Source organism: Parasteatoda tepidariorum, chromosome 3 (genome assembly GCF_982258835.1).
Source record: "Parasteatoda tepidariorum strain Cologne lab strain chromosome 3, Ptep-v5.0, whole genome shotgun sequence".
NCBI lineage: Eukaryota > Metazoa > Arthropoda > Arachnida > Araneae > Theridiidae > Parasteatoda > Parasteatoda tepidariorum.
In genome coordinates this window covers 4,827,086-4,846,554 of record NC_141757.1, presented here as the reverse complement: position 1 = coordinate 4,846,554, position 19,469 = coordinate 4,827,086, and the positions used below count along the sequence as shown (strand labels likewise).

The 19,469-nt window shown below is 30.6% G+C and overlaps 1 protein-coding gene across 1 annotated transcript in view; it reads right to left on the bottom strand.

Annotated features, from left to right (window-relative positions):
- LOC107456840 (phosphatidylinositol N-acetylglucosaminyltransferase subunit A) overlaps positions 1–19,469 on the bottom strand; it is a 223,531-nt gene that overhangs the window by 187,452 nt on the left and 16,610 nt on the right. The window lies entirely within an intron of this gene.

Sequence of the window (19,469 nt, the reverse complement as noted above, 5' to 3'; positions counted from 1 at the left end):
ATGAATGGGCCACATGAAATTCTATTAAGAAGTAAGTATCAACTTCTTTTTTTGACTAAATATAACAGATAATGATTTATCAAAACTAATTTTACATCTGTTAAAATGTATATCCTTGGTCTGTCTTTGACTTGAAAACACTGTCCATCTGAAACAAAAACTTATTTTAATTAAATTTCAAGTAATCAATTTCTAATAAACTAATATTCTGAAGAATTTAACATCAGGCAACATTTTTCTTTAGAAATGAATATAAATTATGCCTTTTGAACTGCCATTTAATCTAAAATCTTTAACAGCCATTTTAATAGTTTCATACATCAAGAAAAAAGAATTCTAAATAGAAAAAAAAAAAGCAAGCAAAAGCAAAATAATCTTCATAATCAGGGCAAAGGAGGTCCATTCAGTCGAACGTATACTTTTTGTACATGTATTCAGAATTCTGATGATCATTTAAATTCAAGCATTGACACATTTAAAGTTAGTCTACAAAAGGTTTTCTAGTTGTCATTAAATGACAGATATTTTTTAGGTAGTATTTTGTTTGCAGGAAGAAAAAAAAAGAAGTTGCAAATTTTTCACATTTGATGTGTTCGACAGAGCAAGTAACTCCACTTATCGGTAGCATTTAAATTTATTTCATGTAAATAAAAATACTTTTTCATATATTATTAGTGGCCAATTCATTACCACACTCCCCAATTTTTTATGTATATTAATTGTCACTTCAAAAGTTATATCTTGGCAAAAAAAAACAGCAATGCAAAAATATAGATTTTGTTCCATTTATATACCAAGCGTTTTTCATCAAATATTTAAATACTTATGTAAGAAATAATCTTTGTTTTATCAAAACAGATTTAAGAATAACAGGCTTAAATTTAGAAAACTGTATTTTCAATTGAAATCACAAAACAGAAGCAGATTACATTAGTCTAATTATAAATTTTTGGCAAGTAATATGTATGCATATACGTATAGTATATATGCATATACAGATGTGCAAAAAACTACATTTTTGTACATAATTACAACTACTTTATTATAAATATAGTTAACTACAACAACTTATTTTTAAAAAATATAGCGATTACTTTCCTATCTTTAGAAGATGACTTTGCTGGAGAACTTAAATCACACACTTGTTGAAAATGGTTTTGAATAAGGAAATTGTTTATTTAAACATGAATTATTATGAAATATTTATTCATGTTTACAGGAGCGAGTATGTAATTCTAAACCATTTTTAACAAATTACTTTAACCTTTAGCTTTATGTATTTCTCAACAGTATTTACGAAACAGTAAAAAATCATAAATTATTTTCAATTTTGATAGGTGTTTAATGCTTTTTATTTACTCTAAAATACAAAGTGATTAAAAAATTACAGAAAATGTATATATTCCCTCCTATTGAATTAACATCAATGCTTCAGAAATGTACATTCACATGTAATTTTAAACACAACAATAATTTTATTTTTAAAAGTGAGACAAAAATAATTATGCATTAAATAGAAATGATTTTTTATGTAAAAAAAATCAACATAATGTTCTGAGAAGAAACTCTACTCTAGAATTCAAATTAGCATTTGGTGGATGTATAATGTCAAGGAGAAAAATATTTTTTTGACATAACAAGGTTTTCATTATATTGAGTGTATACTGTAATACACAATTCTCATTGCATCCTGATATATTTAAGTAAAAGCTTAATCCTTAATTAGAAAATATTCTTTGATTGTTGAATAATTTTCCTTCTATGCATTTTTTAAGAGATATGTCTTAACAAAACAAAAATAAATTATATAAAAGCTGACTTTTTTTCATAAGAATTTGCAAAATCAACAATCCTACTCATAAGTCAAACATTTTAAAAAGGTAGACATTTCTTTATATTGCGGACAATTTTAGTTACAATAACCAGATAGTATAATAATAATTTTTATTTTTATCCAACTTTTATCTGGGGTAGAAAATTCTTCATTGATGATACCACTACAATTCATTTATCAGTAAAAAAAATTGTGACAATTTATTACAAGTTTCCAGCCAACATTAGCTTCTATAAGTACGTCTTAGTATAAAACAGGACCTTAAATAACACAACAATAAAACAACATATATTTACATATACATAATCGCATATATTTGATAAACAGATTAAAACTACATCTACTAATCAATAAACGCTATCTAAATTAATTTGATTTAAATTGTTCGATTTTAAATATCAATGAAATTTTCTTTCAAAGAACTAAGCTTGATAAAAAAAACTTGTTTAAAGAATGAGAAAATAGATATATAGTTTTTTTTTTTTAATTAGGAGCAGAAAATTGTTTTAATCATTTATGTACTTCAATATCAAATTTATTTTCGAAGGGATAGCATAGAACAATTTTAAACTATAGCTATATCAGATAATGGACATAAAGAACATATAGCAATTATTTTATACCAATTAGTGCAAAGCAACTCGTTAAACCTATATATTAAATAGAAAGATCTAATGAAAAAAATATACATGCTTCAAATTGTCTGATCCAATTTTATAAATTTTTTTTCCGTCCTATTTTATACTTTTTACATATGCTGTACTCTTACTTACCACTAAAAAATAAATAAAAAGGAAAAAATAAAAATTATCAAAAAAAATGTATCATTTATTTATCATTTCTTGAATATACAAAGGGAAAGCTTATTTTATAGAATATATATCCAAGGTACTTAATTCGCTTTATATACAAGCTTACTAATATTTCACTGCAACTGTTTCAGTTTAAATAAATTTCAATTTAGAATTTAATGCTACTGTATTTAATTAAAAACTTCTTAAATTTAGAAAATATGTCCAATAGTACGTTGGTAGAAGTCATTTGATTGAAACACTGATAAGTATTGAACAATAGAAGCTAGCACTTGACTTGAAGAAAAGCCACAGTTTTGGGAAACATAACTTTTATTGAAGAACACAACGATTTTGTGTCACTTTGATGATTGTTCTCTCTCTAAAAATTAAATATTGTGCCCTCTTTCCCTGCCTAAGACCTGTTTTTATCCTTCCTCTCGGCAACGACGTTAGATATATGTTACGGTGAATGACCGAAGTCTCGACAATGTCGACATTCACCGGTGAATGTCAACAATCATATAGTCGCTTTGGTGAATGTCCGAAATATTTATTACATTCGATTTGATGTGAATTTATTCGTGGATATAATTACATTTATTCGATATTTTAATACTTACTGACGATAGATCAGAAGAAACATCAGTGTTTGGAGTATCGGACCATACATTTGCATTTGCTCGGTATACCCGACACTGATGTTTTATTAAGGTTAAGTGCCACTGCCCGGTATACCCGACACTGATGTTTTTTTTAAGGTCAAGTGCCATTGCCCGGTATATATTTGCCCGATACTCCAAACACTGATGTTTCTTCTAATCTATCGTCAGTAAGTATTAAAATACAAAATAAATATATCAAATAAATATAATAATCTCAACGAATAAATTATTATTATAAAATTGGATATAACAAATATTTCGGACATTCACCAAAGCGACTATGTGATTGTTGACATACACCGGTGAGGGTCCGAATGTACAAGAATGTAATGAAATATTCGATCTTTCACTTACGTATTTGGTGTTTGTCGGCATTCACTAGTAAAAGTCAACAACCACCTATTTCGGTCATTCGCCGTAACATATATATATATATATATATATATATATATATATATATATATATATATATATATATATATATATATATATATATATATATATATATATATATATAAAAGAATGCATCAACGTGACACATAAAAAAAAAAGCAAGATACTAAAAGAAAGAGCCAAAGCAGATTTACAAAGACATATTGTTAGCTCAAAAGACATAATATAAAATTTATCGTTTAATTCAGTCAATTGAGCATAAAAATATTATACAATCGAATAAACTTAAAATACAATATTCTTTTAATCTTTAAAGACATTCTAATTTATAAAATTTGCAACACAAGAAAGAATTTTTTTTTTAAAGTAGCTGACTCAATTTTAACTGTTAAGTCTTTAAGATGATTTTGATGTGCAAGACATTCCAAAGATTAATATTTTTCAGAAATATTATTTCAATGCCCACCACTTTTGGCAACATATGGCACGTGACAGGCATTATTGTTTATTTCTGTTTTGTAGGTCCCATTAAGGTGGATCAACGTCAACCCTAAAAGGACAGATAGATTACATCTATGCACTAAGCTGGATTCGAACCCAGTACCTTCCAGGTACAAGACCAATTACAGCGTGGTCAGCACTTTAAAAAACATAAAACACCATATTTGAATTAATTGTATTAATTTATTAACACAGAAACTGTTCTACACGAACAGTTTCTGTGTTAATAAATTCGATTAAAAGCACAATAAAATTGGACATATATCCAAATTTTAGTACAGTATTTATTTCAAATCAATGCTTGAAATTGGTTAGGATCAGTGACTTACATTTTGTACCAATATGATATTTTAACATAAAATGCCAATTCTATACGTGCAATTATATTCTTCTCAACAAAAACTACAAATTCAATAGTATACAAATCTTACTTTCTGTTTTAAATTAATTATAATAAAAAAAAAAGTTGTGTTACCTGTAATAGTAGGCAAAAAAGAAACGAAACTTGATTTACAGCATTTTTGAAAACAATTTATAAAAATAGCACCTTTTTTTAAATTAACTTTTATTTAGTACACACTTAAGTACATTAATATTGATAAAAATGATCCAGAAATTAAGCAATCAATGTACTTTTTATTCCTATTTAAATTATAATTGATTTATTCTAAGAAGAAAGAATACAGTTTTCCACTTGATTAAAAGAACAAAGCACTATTAATTCAGGTTATAAAGTAGCAGTAAAGCATAAGCAAATAATTCATATAATGAGGATTGAACGGTTTAACTCTATTTAAGTTGATTTGAAATGAGGTCAGAAATCTCCAAAGACAGTATTTGGCCGCTTTTAATCAAATAGTAAAGCCTTTTTAACACGAAAGAGACAGTCTTACAGTAACAATATTTTACGAAATCAGACACAAAAATGCACTTTCTCTGAGTAAACCAACCTAATTTTTTTTAGTGATGTAGATGTCTGACCCCCAAGATATTGGGGGCAGCCGGAACTCTGGAAATACGGTTCCAATAGTTTGGACAGAAGATAATTCCAAAATTTGGATCCCTTCATGTTAAATTTTTTTTGTTGAGTACTTTTTAAACGAATTGAAAAATTTATGTTCACAATAGTAAAATTCCTTTATTTAAATTTAATTCCACTCAAAATATATCTTGTAGTAAAGGATATTTGTTTTTTTATTTAATATAAGTCTTAAAATTTTTGAATTGTATAGTAGATATTTTTTTTATATCATTTTAAAGAATGCAATTTTAAATAGCAAAATTTCAGTAAAATCGGTCAATTAGTGAAAAGTTAAATTTTGAAAAAAAATTTCTACCTTGCAGTTCAATTTTTCCACTATTATTAAATAAAATAATTAGCATGTACTAAAAGTTATATTTTGCATAGAATTTTCTTTTGGATAAACGAATTATATAACTGAGAGCAAAAATGTTTCAAATTCTTTTTATAATTTTTCGAGATATGGTGAAATACACGAAAAGTAAAATTAACATTAATTGTTCTAAACATTGAACTGCTCTCTTGACGAAACTATTAGGACATTACCTCCCAGAACTACAACGTACTGCTGTGCTAGTTTTGGAGCTCCGTCTTTCGATAGCGCTATGCATGCTCTCCAGAAAAACTTTAGTTAAATAGCAGATATATGAGAACGATAAAGTCTGAGCTCAGTCACATTTTCATTATTTATTCATTTTGTACACGAAACTAGCGTTAATGTAATATATTAAACTTTTTTAAATGAAAATGTATAATCCAAAAAGCAGAGCCGTTTAGGGGGGCCCTCGGCCTGTCTTCATTAGGGGGCTCTTTATGAGTAATTTCAAAGAAAAAATTTCACTTTTGAATAATTTTTATTTTAGGAAAGTAAAACATTTATACATTATTATAAAAGCTTTATTTACATTATTTTCATCAAAAGTTTAAGGTAGCAATACTTTTTACGCGCTTTGAGAGGATAAGTCTTCTATCACATTGCTAAAATCAATTTCCTGCACATCATTTTCAATGCTCATGATGACTCATTTTCTCTTAAGTCATTTTTTAGTTCATATTTAATCAAGCTCAGAATGGAGAATAAACGTGCGCCGCTACATATAGTTACCATGAGTGACAATTGTCCAATGCCACGCTTGAAAAAATATGATTACGTCAATGTATGGAAAAGTGTCTATCTCTAATAGGTCTATAAAAAATTTTCTTTGTAGCGTGGTTCGGCTCATAGAGGCCAACTTTCCGCCCGAGATTGAAAATTATAACTTAATATTAGAGGGAGTTAGACGGACTTGAAATTTGAACCTTTTTCCCGCCATTTTATTTATTTCTTATTCCATTATGCGTTCTTTCACCAAGAAAGACACTTGATTTTAAGCATGGAACACATTTCGAATGCTAAACTATCGTGAAAATATTGTAAAGGGAGTTTAAAAAAATAATATAATAAAAAATAAACTATTTTTACAGGATTTTTCCTGGTTTCAAGCATTATTTGAAATTTCCCGAATAAAAAAAAATTATTTATTACATAAGATCCTTTGATATATCGAAAAACACATTAAATAAAAAATATAATAAGAAAAAAAGAAAAGAAAAAAATATAAAAAAATTTAAAAATTGACCTCAGCCGGGGTTTGAACCAACACCCCCTCGCTTAAGGCGTAAGTCACTAGCAAGTGGTCTTAGCCGTTGAACCACGTTTTTACGGTAATCGGTCTACTAGATAGATTCAAGTACCTTCTGCCGGTAAGCTAAACAAAACACTTAAGGGGCGTTTGCAGCCCCCCTAGTAGGTCTATAAAAAATTTTCTTTGTAGGGTGGTTTGGATCATAGAGGCGAAATTTCCATCCGAGTTTGAAATTTATAGCTTAATAATAAAGGGAGTTAGATGGACTTGAAATTTGAACCTTTTTCCCGCCATTTTTTTTTATTTTTATTCCATTATGCGTTCTTTCACCAAAAAAAAAACACTTGATTTCAAACACAGAACACATTTCGCATGCTAAACCATCGTGAAAATATTGTAAAAGAAATTTTAAAAATAATATAACTAAAATAAGCTAATTTTTCGGGATTTTTCGAATTTTTAAGCATTATTTGAAATTTTCCGAATAAAAAAAATTATTTTTTACATATAGGATCCCTTAATATATCGAAAAACACATTAAATAAATAATAGAATGTAAACAAAAAAGAAAAGAAAAAAATATAAAAAATTTTAAAAATTGACCTCTGCCGGGGTTCGAACCTGCACTCCCTCGCTTAAGGCGTATGTCACTAGCACGTGGACTTAGCCGTTGGACCACGTTTATACTGTGATCGGGCTACTACATAGATTCAAGTACCTTCTGCCGGTAAGCTAAACAAAACACTTAAGGGGCGTTTGCAGCCCCCCTAATAGGTCTATAAAATATTTTCTTTGTAGGGTGGTTCGGCTCATAGAGGCGAAATTTCCATCCGAGTTTGAAATTTATAGCTTAATAATAAAGGGAGATAGATGGACTTGAAATTTGAACCTTTATCCAGCCATTTTTTTTTTTTTTATTCCATTATGCGTTCTTTCACCAAAAAAAAAACACTTGATTTCAAACACAGAACACATTTCGCATGCTAAACCATCGTGAAAATATTGTAAAAGAAATTTAAAAAATAATATTATCAAAATAAGCTAATTTTTCGGGATTTTTCGAATTTTTAAGCATTATTTGAAATTTTCCGAATAAAAAAAATTATTTTTTACATATAGGATCCCTTAATATATCGAAAAACACATTAAATAAATAATAGAATGTAAACAAAAAAGAAAAGAAAAAATTATAAAAAATTTTAAAAATTGACCTCTGCCGGGGTTCGAACCTGCACTCCCTCGCTTACGGCGTATGTCACTAGCACGTGGACTTAGCCGTTGAACCACGTTTATACGGTGATCGGGCTACTACATAGATTCAAGTACCTTCTCCCGGTAAGCTAAGCAAAAAACTTAAGGGGCGTTTGCAGCCCCCCTAATAGGTCTATAAAAATTTTTCTTTGCAGGGTCGTTCGACTCATAGAGGCGAACTGTCCGTCCGAGTTTGAAAATTAAAACTTAATATTAGAGGGAGTTAGACGGACTTCAAATTTGAACCTTTTTCCCGCCATTTTATTTTATTTTTTATTCCATTATGCGTTGTTTCACCAAGAAAGACACTTGAATTTAAGCATGGAACACATTTCGAATGCTAAACTATCGTGAAAATAATGTAAAAGGAGTTTAAGAAAATAATAGAATAAAAATAAACTATTTTTACAGGATTTTTCCTGTTTTTAAGCATTATTAGAAATTTCCCGAGTAAAAAAAATTATTTTTTACATATAGGATTCTTTAATATATCGAAAAACACATTAAATAAATAATATAATGTAAAAAAAAGATTAGAAAAAAAAATTTAAAAATTGACCTCAGCCGGGGTTCGAACCTGCACCCCCTCGCTTAAGGCGTAAGTCGCTTATACGCAGTCTTAACCGTAAAACCACGCTTACACGGAGATCGGGCTACTACATAGATTCAAGTACCTTCTCCCGGCTAGCTAAAGAAAAGACTTAAGGGGCGTTTGCAGCCCCCCTAATAGGTCTATAAAAATTTTTCTTTGTAAGGTGGTTCGGCTCATAGAGCCCAAATTTCCGTCCGAGTTTGAAATTTATAACTTAATAATAAAGTGAGTTAGATGGACTTGAAATTTGAACCTTTTTCCCGCCATTTTATTTTATTTTTTATTCCATTATGCGTTCTTTCACCAAGAAAGACGCTTGAATTTAAGCATGGAACACATTTCGAATGCCAAACTATCGTGAAAATAATATAAAAGGAGTTTAAAAAAATAATATAATAAAAATAAACTATTTTTACAGGATTTTTCCTGTTTTCAAGCATTATTTGAAATTTCCCGAATAAAAAAAATTATTTTTTACATATAGGATCCTTTAATATATCGAAAAACACATTAAATTAATAGTATAATGTAAAAAAAAGAAAAGAAAAAAATATAAAAAATTTTAAAAATTGACCTCTGCCGGGGTTCGAACCTGCACTCCCTCGCTTAAGGCATATGTCACAAGCACGTGGACTTAGCAGTTGAACCACGTTTATACGGTGATCGGGCTACTACATAGATTCAAGTACCTTCTCCCGGTAAGCAAAGCAAAAAACTTAAGGGGCGTTTGCAGCCCCCCTAATAGGTCTATTAAAATTTTTCTTTGCAGGGTCGTTCGACTCATAGAGGCGAACTGTCCGTCCGAGTTTGAAAATTAAAACTTAATATTAGAGGGAGTTAGACGGACTTCAAATTTGAACCTTTTCACGCCATTTTATTTTATTTTTTATTCCATTATGCGTTCTTTCACCAAGAAAGACACTTGAATTTAAGCATGGAACGCATTTCGAATGCTAAACTATCGTGAAAATAATGTAAAAGGAGTTTAAAAAAATAATACAATAAAAATAAACTATTTTTACAGGATTTTTCCTGTTTTTAAGCATTATTTGAAATTTCCCGAATAAAAAAAATTATTTTTTACATATGGGATCCTTTAATATATCGAAAAACACATTAAATAAATACTATAATGTAAAAAAAAGAAAAGAAAAAAATATAAAAAATTTTAAAAATTGACCTCAGCCGGGGTTCGAACCTGCACTCCCTCGCTTAAGGCGCATGTCACTAACACGCGGTCTTAGCCGTTGAACCACGTTTATACGGTGATCGGGCTACTACATAGATTCAAGTACCTTCTCCCGGTAAGCTAAGCAAAAAACTTAAGAGGCGTTTGCCCCCTAATAGGTCTATAAAAATTTTTCTTTGCAGGGTCGTTCAACTCATAGAGGCAAACTTTCCGTCCGAGTTTGAAAATTATAACTTAATATTAGAGGGAGTTAGACGGACTTCAAATTTGAACCTTTTTCCCGCCATTTTATTTTATTTTTTATTCCATTATGCGTTCTTTCACCAAGAAAGACACTTGAATTTAAGCATGGAACACATTTCGAATGCCAAACTATCGTGAAAATAATGTAAAAGGAGTTTAAAAAAATAATATAATAAAAATAAACTATTTTTACAGGATTTTTCCTGTTTTCAAGCATTATTTGAAATTTCCCGAATAAAAAAAATTATTTTTTACATATAGGGTCCTTTAATATTTCGAAAAACACATTAAATTAATAGTATAATGTAAAAAAAAGAAAAGAAAAAAATATAAAAAATTTTAAAAATTGACCTCAGCCGGGGTTCGAACCTGCACCCCCTCGCTCAAGGCGTATGTAACTAGCACGTGGTCTTAGCCGTTGAACCACGCTTATACGGTGATCGGGCTACTACATAGATTCAAGTACCTTCTCCCGGTAAGCTAAGCAAAAAACTTAAGGGGCGTTTGCAGCCCCCCTAATAGGTCTATAAAAATTTTTCTTTGCAGGGTCGTTCTACTCATAGAGGCAAACTTTCCGTCCGAGTTTGAAAATTATAACTTAATATTAGAGGGAGTTAGACGGACTTCAAATTTGAACCTTTTTCCCGCCATTTTATTTTATTTTTTATTCCATTATGCGTTCTTTCACCAAGAAAGACACTTGAATTTAAGCATGGAACACATTTCGAATGCTAAACTATCGTGAAAATAATGTAAAAGGAGTTTAAAAAAATAATATAATAAAAATAAACTATTTTTACAGGATTCTTCCTGTTTTTAAGCATTATTTGAAATTTCCCGAATAAAAAAAATTATTTTTTACATATAGGATCCTTTAATACATCGAAAAACACATTAAATAAATAGTATAATGTAAAAAAAATGAAAAGAAAAAAATATAAAAAATTTTAAAAATTGACCTCAGCCGGGGTTCGAACCTGCACCCCCTCGCTTAATGCGTATGTCACCAGCACGTGGTCTTAGCCGTTGAATCACGTTTATACGGTGATCGGGCTACTACATAGATTCAAGTACCTTCTCCCGGTCAGCTAAGCAAAAAACTTAAGGGGCGTTTGCAGCCCCCTAATAGGTCTATAAAAAATTTTCTTTGCAGGGTCGTTCGACTCATAGAGGCAAACTTTCCGTCCGAGTTTGAAAATTATAACTTAATATTAGAGGGAGTTAGACGGACTTCAAATTTGAAACTTTTTCCCACCATTTTATTTTATTTTTTATTCCATTATGCGTTCTTTCACTAGGAAAGACAGATGATTTTAAGCATGGAAAACATTTCCAATGCTAAACAATCGTGAAAATGATGTAAAAGGAGTTTAAAAAAAATAATATAATAAAATTAAACTAATTTGCCTGGATTTTTCCTGTTTTTAAGCATTATTTGAAATTTCCCAAATAAAAAAAAATTTTTTTTTTATTTATGGGATCCTTTAATATATCGAAAAACCTATTAAATAAATAATATAATGTAAAATAAGCAAAAGAAAAAATATAAAAAATTTTAAAAATTGACCTCAGCCGGGGTTCGAACCAGCACCCCCTCGCTTAAGGCGTAAGTCACTAGCAAGTGGTCTTAGCCGTTGAACCACGTATTTACGGTGATCGGTCTACTACATAGACTCAAGTACCTTCTCCCGGTAAGCTAAACAAAAAACTTAAGGGGCGTTTGCAGCCCCCCCTAATAGGATTATAAAAATTTTTCTTTGCAGAGTCGTTCGACTCATAGAGGCAAACTTTCCGTCCGAGTTTGAAAATTATAACTTAATATTAGAGAGAGTTAGACGGACTTCAAATTTGAGCCTTTTTCCCGCCATTTTATTTTATTTTTTATTCCATTATGCGTTCTTTCACCAAGAAAGACACTTGAATTTAAGCATGGAACACATTTCGAATGCTAAACTATCGAGAAAATAATGTAAAAGGAGTTTAAAAAAATAATATAATAAAAATAAACTATTTTTACAGGATTTTTCCTGTTTTTAAGCATTATTTGAAATTTCCCGATTAAAAAAAATTATTTTTTACATATAGGATCCTTTAATATATCGAAAAACACATTAAATAAATGCTATAATGTAAAAAAAGGAAAAGAAAAAAATATAAAAAATTTTAAAAATTGACCTCAGCCGGGGTTCGAACCTGCACCCCCTCGCTTAAGGCGCATGTCATTAACACGCGGTCTTAGCCGTTGAACCACGTTTATACGGTGATCGGGCTACTACATAGATTCAAGTACCTTCTCCCGGTAAGCTAAGCAAAAAACTTAAGGGGCGTTTGCAGCCCCCCTAATAGGTCTATACAAATTTTTCTTTGCAGGGTCGCTCGACTCATAGAGGCGAACTTTCCATCCGAGTTTGAAAAATATAACTTAATATTAGAGGGAGTTAGACGGACTTCAAATTTGAACCTTTTTCCCGCCATTTTATTTTATTTTTTATTCCATTATGCGTTCTTTCACCAAGAAAGACACTTGAATTTAAGCATGGAACACATTTCGAATGCTAAACAATCGTGAAAATGATGTAAAAGGAGTTTAAAAAAAATAATATAATAAAATTAAACTAATTTGCCTGGATTTTTCCTGTTTTTAAGCATTATTTGAAATTTCCCAAATAAAAAAAAATTTTTTTTTTATTTATGGGATCCTTTAATATATCGAAAAACCTATTAAATAAATAATATAATGTAAAATAAGCAAAAGAAAAAATATAAAAAATTTTAAAAATTGACCTCAGCCGGGGTTCGAACCAGCACCCCCTCGCTTAAGGCGTAAGTCACTAGCAAGTGGTCTTAGCCGTTGAACCACGTATTTACGGTGATCGGTCTACTACATAGACTCAAGTACCTTCTCCCGGTAAGCTAAACAAAAAACTTAAGGGGCGTTTGCAGCCCCCCCTAATAGGATTATAAAAATTTTTCTTTGCAGAGTCGTTCGACTCATAGAGGCAAACTTTCCGTCCGAGTTTGAAAATTATAACTTAATATTAGAGAGAGTTAGACGGACTTCAAATTTGAGCCTTTTTCCCGCCATTTTATTTTATTTTTTATTCCATTATGCGTTCTTTCACCAAGAAAGACACTTGAATTTAAGCATGGAACACATTTCGAATGCTAAACTATCGAGAAAATAATGTAAAAGGAGTTTAAAAAAATAATATAATAAAAATAAACTATTTTTACAGGATTTTTCCTGTTTTTAAGCATTATTTGAAATTTCCCGATTAAAAAAAATTATTTTTTACATATAGGATCCTTTAATATATCGAAAAACACATTAAATAAATGCTATAATGTAAAAAAAGGAAAAGAAAAAAATATAAAAAATTTTAAAAATTGACCTCAGCCGGGGTTCGAACCTGCACCCCCTCGCTTAAGGCGCATGTCATTAACACGCGGTCTTAGCCGTTGAACCACGTTTATACGGTGATCGGGCTACTACATAGATTCAAGTACCTTCTCCCGGTAAGCTAAGCAAAAAACTTAAGGGGCGTTTGCAGCCCCCCTAATAGGTCTATACAAATTTTTCTTTGCAGGGTCGCTCGACTCATAGAGGCGAACTTTCCATCCGAGTTTGAAAAATATAACTTAATATTAGAGGGAGTTAGACGGACTTCAAATTTGAACCTTTTTCCCGCCATTTTATTTTATTTTTTATTCCATTATGCGTTCTTTCACCAAGAAAGACACTTGAATTTAAGCATGGAACACATTTCGAATGCTAAACTATCGTGAAAATAATGTAAAAGGAGTTTAAAAAAATAATATAATAAAAATAAACTATTTTTACTGGATTCTTCCTGTTTTTAAGCATTATTTGAAATTTCCCGATTAAAAAAAATTATTTTTTACATATAGGATCCTTTAATATATCGAAAAACACGTTAAATAAATAGTATAATGTTAAAAAAATGAAAAGAAAAAAATATAAAAAATTTTAAAAAATGACCTCAGCCGGGGTTCGAACCTGCACCCCCTCGCTTAATGCGTATGTCACTAGCACGTGGTCTTAGCCGTTGAATCACGTTTATACGGTGATCGGGCTACTACATAGATTCAAGTACCTTCTCCCGGTAAGCTAAGCAAAAAACTTAAGGGGCGTTTGCAGCCCCCCTAATAGGTCTATAAAAAATTTTCTTTGCAGGGTCGTTCGACTCATAAAGGCAAACTTTCCGTTCGAGTTTGAAAATTATAACTTAATATTAGAGGGAGTTAGACGGACTTCAAATTTGAAACTTTTTCCCACCATTTTATTTTATTTTTTATTGCATTATGCGTTCTTTCACTAGGAAAGACAGTTGATTTTGAGCATGGAAAACATTTCGAATGCTAAACTATCGTGAAAATGTTGTAAAAGGAGTTTAAAAAAAATAATATAATAAAATTAAACTAATTTGCCTGGATTTTTCCTGTTTTTAAGCATTATTTGAAATTTCCCGAATAAAAAAATTTTTTTTTTATTTATGGGATCCTTTAATATATCGAAAAACCTATTAAATAAATAATATAATGTAAAATAAGCAAAAGAAAAAATAAAAAAAATTTTAAAAATTGACCTCAGCCGGGGTTCGAACCAGCACCCCCTCGCTTAAGGCGTAAGTCACTAGCAAGTGGTCTTAGCCGTTGAACCACGTATTTACGGTGATCGGTCTACTACATAGATTCAAGTACCTTCTCCCGGTAAGCTAAACAAAAAACTTAAGGGGCGTTTGCAGCCCCCCTAATAGGATTATAAAAATTTTTCTTTGCAGAGTCGTTCGACTCATAGAGGCAAACTTTCCGTCCGAGTTTGAAAATTATAACTTAATATTAGAGAGAGTTAGACGGACTTCAAATTTGAACCTTTTTCCCGCCATTTTATTTTATTTTTTATTCCATTATGCGTTCTTTCACCAAGAAAGACACTTGAATTTAAGCATGGAACACATTTCGAATGCTAAACTATCGAGAAAATAATGTAAAAGGAGTTTAAAAAAATAATATAATAAAAATAAACTATTTTTACAGGATTTTTCCTGTTTTTAAGCATTATTTGAAATTTCCCGATTAAAAAAAATTATTTTTTACATATAGGATCCTTTAATATATCGAAAAACACATTAAATAAATAGTATAATGTAAAAAAAGGAAAAGAAAAAAATATAAAAAATTTTAAAAACTGACTTCAGCCGGGGTTCGAACCTGCACCCCCACGCTTAAGGCGTATGTCACTAGCACGTGGTCTTAGCCGTTGAACCACGTTTATACGGTGATCGGGCTACTACATAGATTCAAGTACCTTCTCCCGGTAAGCTAAGCAAACAACTTAAGGGGCGTTTTCCGCCCCCCTAATAGGTCTATAAAAATTTTTCTTTGCAGGGTCGTTCGACTCATGGAGGCAAACTTTCCTTCCGAGTTTGAAAATTATAACTTAATATTAGAGGGAGTTAGAGGGGCTTGAAATTTGAACCTTTTTCCCGCCATTTTATTTTATTTTTTATTCCATTAAGCGTTCATTCACCAAGAAAGACACTTGATCTTAAGCATGGAACACATTTCGAATGCTAAACTATCGTGAAAATATTGTAAAAGGAATATAAAAAAATAATATAATAAAATTCAGCTAATTTTCCTGGATTTTTCCTGTTTTTAAGCATTATTTGAAATTTCCCGAATAAAAATTTTTTTTTTTACATATGGGATCCTTTAATATATCGATAAACACATTAAATATATAATATAATGTACAATAAAGCAAAAGAAAAAAAATTAAAAATTTTAAACTTAGCCGGGGTTCGAACCCGCACCCATTCGCTTTATGCGTAAGTCGCTAACACGCAGTCTTAACCGTTGAACCACGTTTATACGGTGATAGGGCTACTACATAGATTCAAGTACCTTCTCCCGGTAAGCTAAGCAAAAAACTTAAAGGGCGTTTGCTGCCCCCCTTATAGGTCTATAAAAATTTTTCTTTGCAGGGTCGTTCGACTCATAGAGGCAAACTTTCTGTCCGAATTTGAAAATTATAACTTAATATTAGAGGGAGTTAGATGGGCTTGAAATTTGAACCTTTTTCCCGCCATTTTATTTTATTTTTTATTCCATTATGCGTTCATTCACCAAGAAAGACACTTGATCTTAAGCATGGAACACATTTCGAATGCTAAACTATCGTGAAAATATTGTAAAAGGAATATAAAAAAATAATATAATAAAATTCAGCTAATTTTCATGGATTTTTCCTGTTTTTAAGCATTATTTGAAATTTCCCGAATTAAAAAAATTTTTTTTTTACATATGGGATCCTTTAATATATCGATAAACACATTAAATATATAATATAATGTACAATAAAGCAAAAGAAAAAAATTAAAAATTTTAAAATTTAACCTTAGCCGGGGTTCGAACCCGCACCCATTCGCTTTATGCGTAAGTCGCTAACACGCAGTCTTAACCGTTGAACCACGTTTATACGGTGATCGGGCTACTACATAGGTTCAAGTACCTTCTCCCGGTAAGCTAAACAAAAAACTTAAGGGGCGTTTGCAGCCCCCCTAATAGGTCTATAATACTTTTTCTTTGTAGGGTCGTTCGGCTCATAGAGGCCAACTTTCCGTCCGAGTTTGAAATTTATAACTTAATAATAAAGGGAGTTAGATGGACTTGAAATTTGAACCTTTTTCCCGCCATTTTATTTTATTTTTTATTCCATTATGCGTTTTTTCACCAAGAAAGACTCTTGATTTTAAGCATGGAACACATTTCGAAAGCTAAACTATCCTTAAAATATTATAAAAGGAGTATAAAACAATAATATAATAAAAATAAACCAATTTTCCTGGATTTTTCCTGTTTTTAAGCATCATTTGAAATTTCTCGAATAAATTTTTTTTTTTTTTTACATATGGGATCCTTTAATATATCGATAAACACATTAAATATATAATATAATGTACAATAAAGCAAAAGAAAAAAAATTAAAAATTTTAAACTTTAACCTTCGCCGGGGTTCGAACCCGCACCCATTCGCTTTATGCGTAAGTCACTAGCACGCGGTCTTAGCCGTTGAACCACGTTTATACGGTGATCGGGCTACTAAATAGATTCAAGTACCTTCTCCCGGTAAGCTAAGCAAAAAACTTAAGGGGCGTTTGCAGCCCCCCTAATAGGTCTATAAAAAATTTTCTTTGCAGGGTCGTTCGACTCATAGAGGCAAACTTTCCGTCCGAGTTTGAAAATTATAACTTAATATTAGAGGGAGTTAGACGGACTTCAAATTTGAACCTTTTTCCCGCCATTTTATTTTATTTTTAATTCCATTATGCGTTCTTTTACCAAGAAAGACACTTGAATTTAAGCATGGAACACATTTCGAATGCGAAACTATCTTGAAAATAATGTAAAAGGAGTTGAAAAAAATGATATAATAAAAATAAACTATTTTTACAGAATTTTTCCTGTTTTTAAGCATTATTTGAAATTTCCCGAATAAAAAAAATTATTTTTTACATATAGGATCCTGTAATATATCGAAAAACACATTAAATAAATAGTATAATGTAAAAAAAGGAAAAGAAAAAAATATAAAAAATTTTGAAAATTGACCTCAGCCGGGGTTCGAACCTGCACCCCCTCGCTTAAGGCGTATGTTACTAGCACCTGGTCTTAGCCGTTGAACCACGTTTATACGGTGATCGGGCTACTACATAGATTCAAGTACCTTCTCCCGGTAAGCTAAGCAAAAAACTTAAGGGGCGTTTGCAGCCCCCCTAATAGGTCTATAAAAATTTCTCTTTGCAGAATCGTTCGACTCATAGAGGCCAACCTTCCGCCCGAGTTTGAAAATTATAACTTAATATTAGAGGGAGTTAGACGGACTTCAAATTTGAACCTTTTTCCCGCCATTTTAATTTATTTTTTATTCCATTATGCGTTCTTTCACCAAGAAAGACACTTGAATTTAAGCATGGAACACATTTCGAATGCTAAACTATCGTGAAAATAATGTAAAAGGAGTTTAAAAAAATAATATAATAAAAATAAACTATTTTTACAGGATTTTTCCTGTTTTTAAGCATTATTTGAAATTTCCCGAATAAAAAAAATTATTTTTTACATATAGGATTCTTTAATATATCGAAAAACACATTAAAGAAATAGTATAATGTAAAAAAAAGAAAAGGAAAAAATATAAAAAATTTTAAAAATTGAAATCAGCCGGGGTTCGAACCTGCACCCCCTCGCTTAAGGCGTATGTCACTAGCACGCGGTCTTAGACGTTGAACCACGTTTATACGGTGATCGGGCTACTACATAGATTCAAGTACCTTCTCCCGGTAAGCTAAGCAAAAAACTTAAGGGGCGTTTGCTGCCCCCCTTATAGGTCTATAAAAATTTTTCTTTGCAGGGTCGTTCAACTCATAGAGGCAAACTTTCCGTCCGAGTTTGAAAATTATAACTTAATATTAGAGGGAGTTAGACGGACTTCAAATTTGAACCTTTTTCACGCCATTTTATTTTATTTTTTATTCCATTATGCGTTCTTTCACCAAGAAAGACACTTGAATTTAAGCATGGAACACATTTCGAATGCTAAACTATCGTGAAAATAATGTAAAAGGAGTTTAAAAAAATAATATAATAAAAATAAACTATTTTTACAGGATTTTTCCTGTTTTTAAGCATTATTTGAAATTTCCCGAATAAAAAAATTATTTTTTACATATAGGATCCTTTAATATATCGAAAAACACATTAAATAAATAGTATAATGTAAAAAAAGAAAAGAAAAAAATATAAAAAATTTTAAAAATTGACCTCAGCCGGGGTTCGAACCTGCACCCCCTCGCTTAAGGCGCATGTCACTAGCACGCGGTCTTAGCCGTTGAACCACGTTTATACGGTGATCGGGCTACTACATAGATACAAGTACATTCTCCCGGTAAGCTAAGCAAAAAACTTAAGGGGCGTTTTCAGCCCCCCTAATAGGTGTATAAAAATTTTTCTTTGCAGGGTCGTTCTACTCATAGAGGCAAACTTTCCGTCCGAGTTTGAAAATTATAACTTAATATTAGAGGGAGTTAGACGGACTTCAAATTTGAAATTTTTTCCCGCCGTTTTATTTTATTTTTTATTCCATTATGCGTTCTTTCACCAAGAAAGACACTTGAATTTAAGCATGGAACACATTTCGAATGCTAAACTATCGTGAAAATAATGTAAAAGGAGTTTAAAAAAATAATATAATAAAAATAAACTATTTTTACAGGATTTTTCCTGTTTTTAAGCATTATTTGAAATTTCCCGCATAAAAAAAATTATTTTTTACATAAAG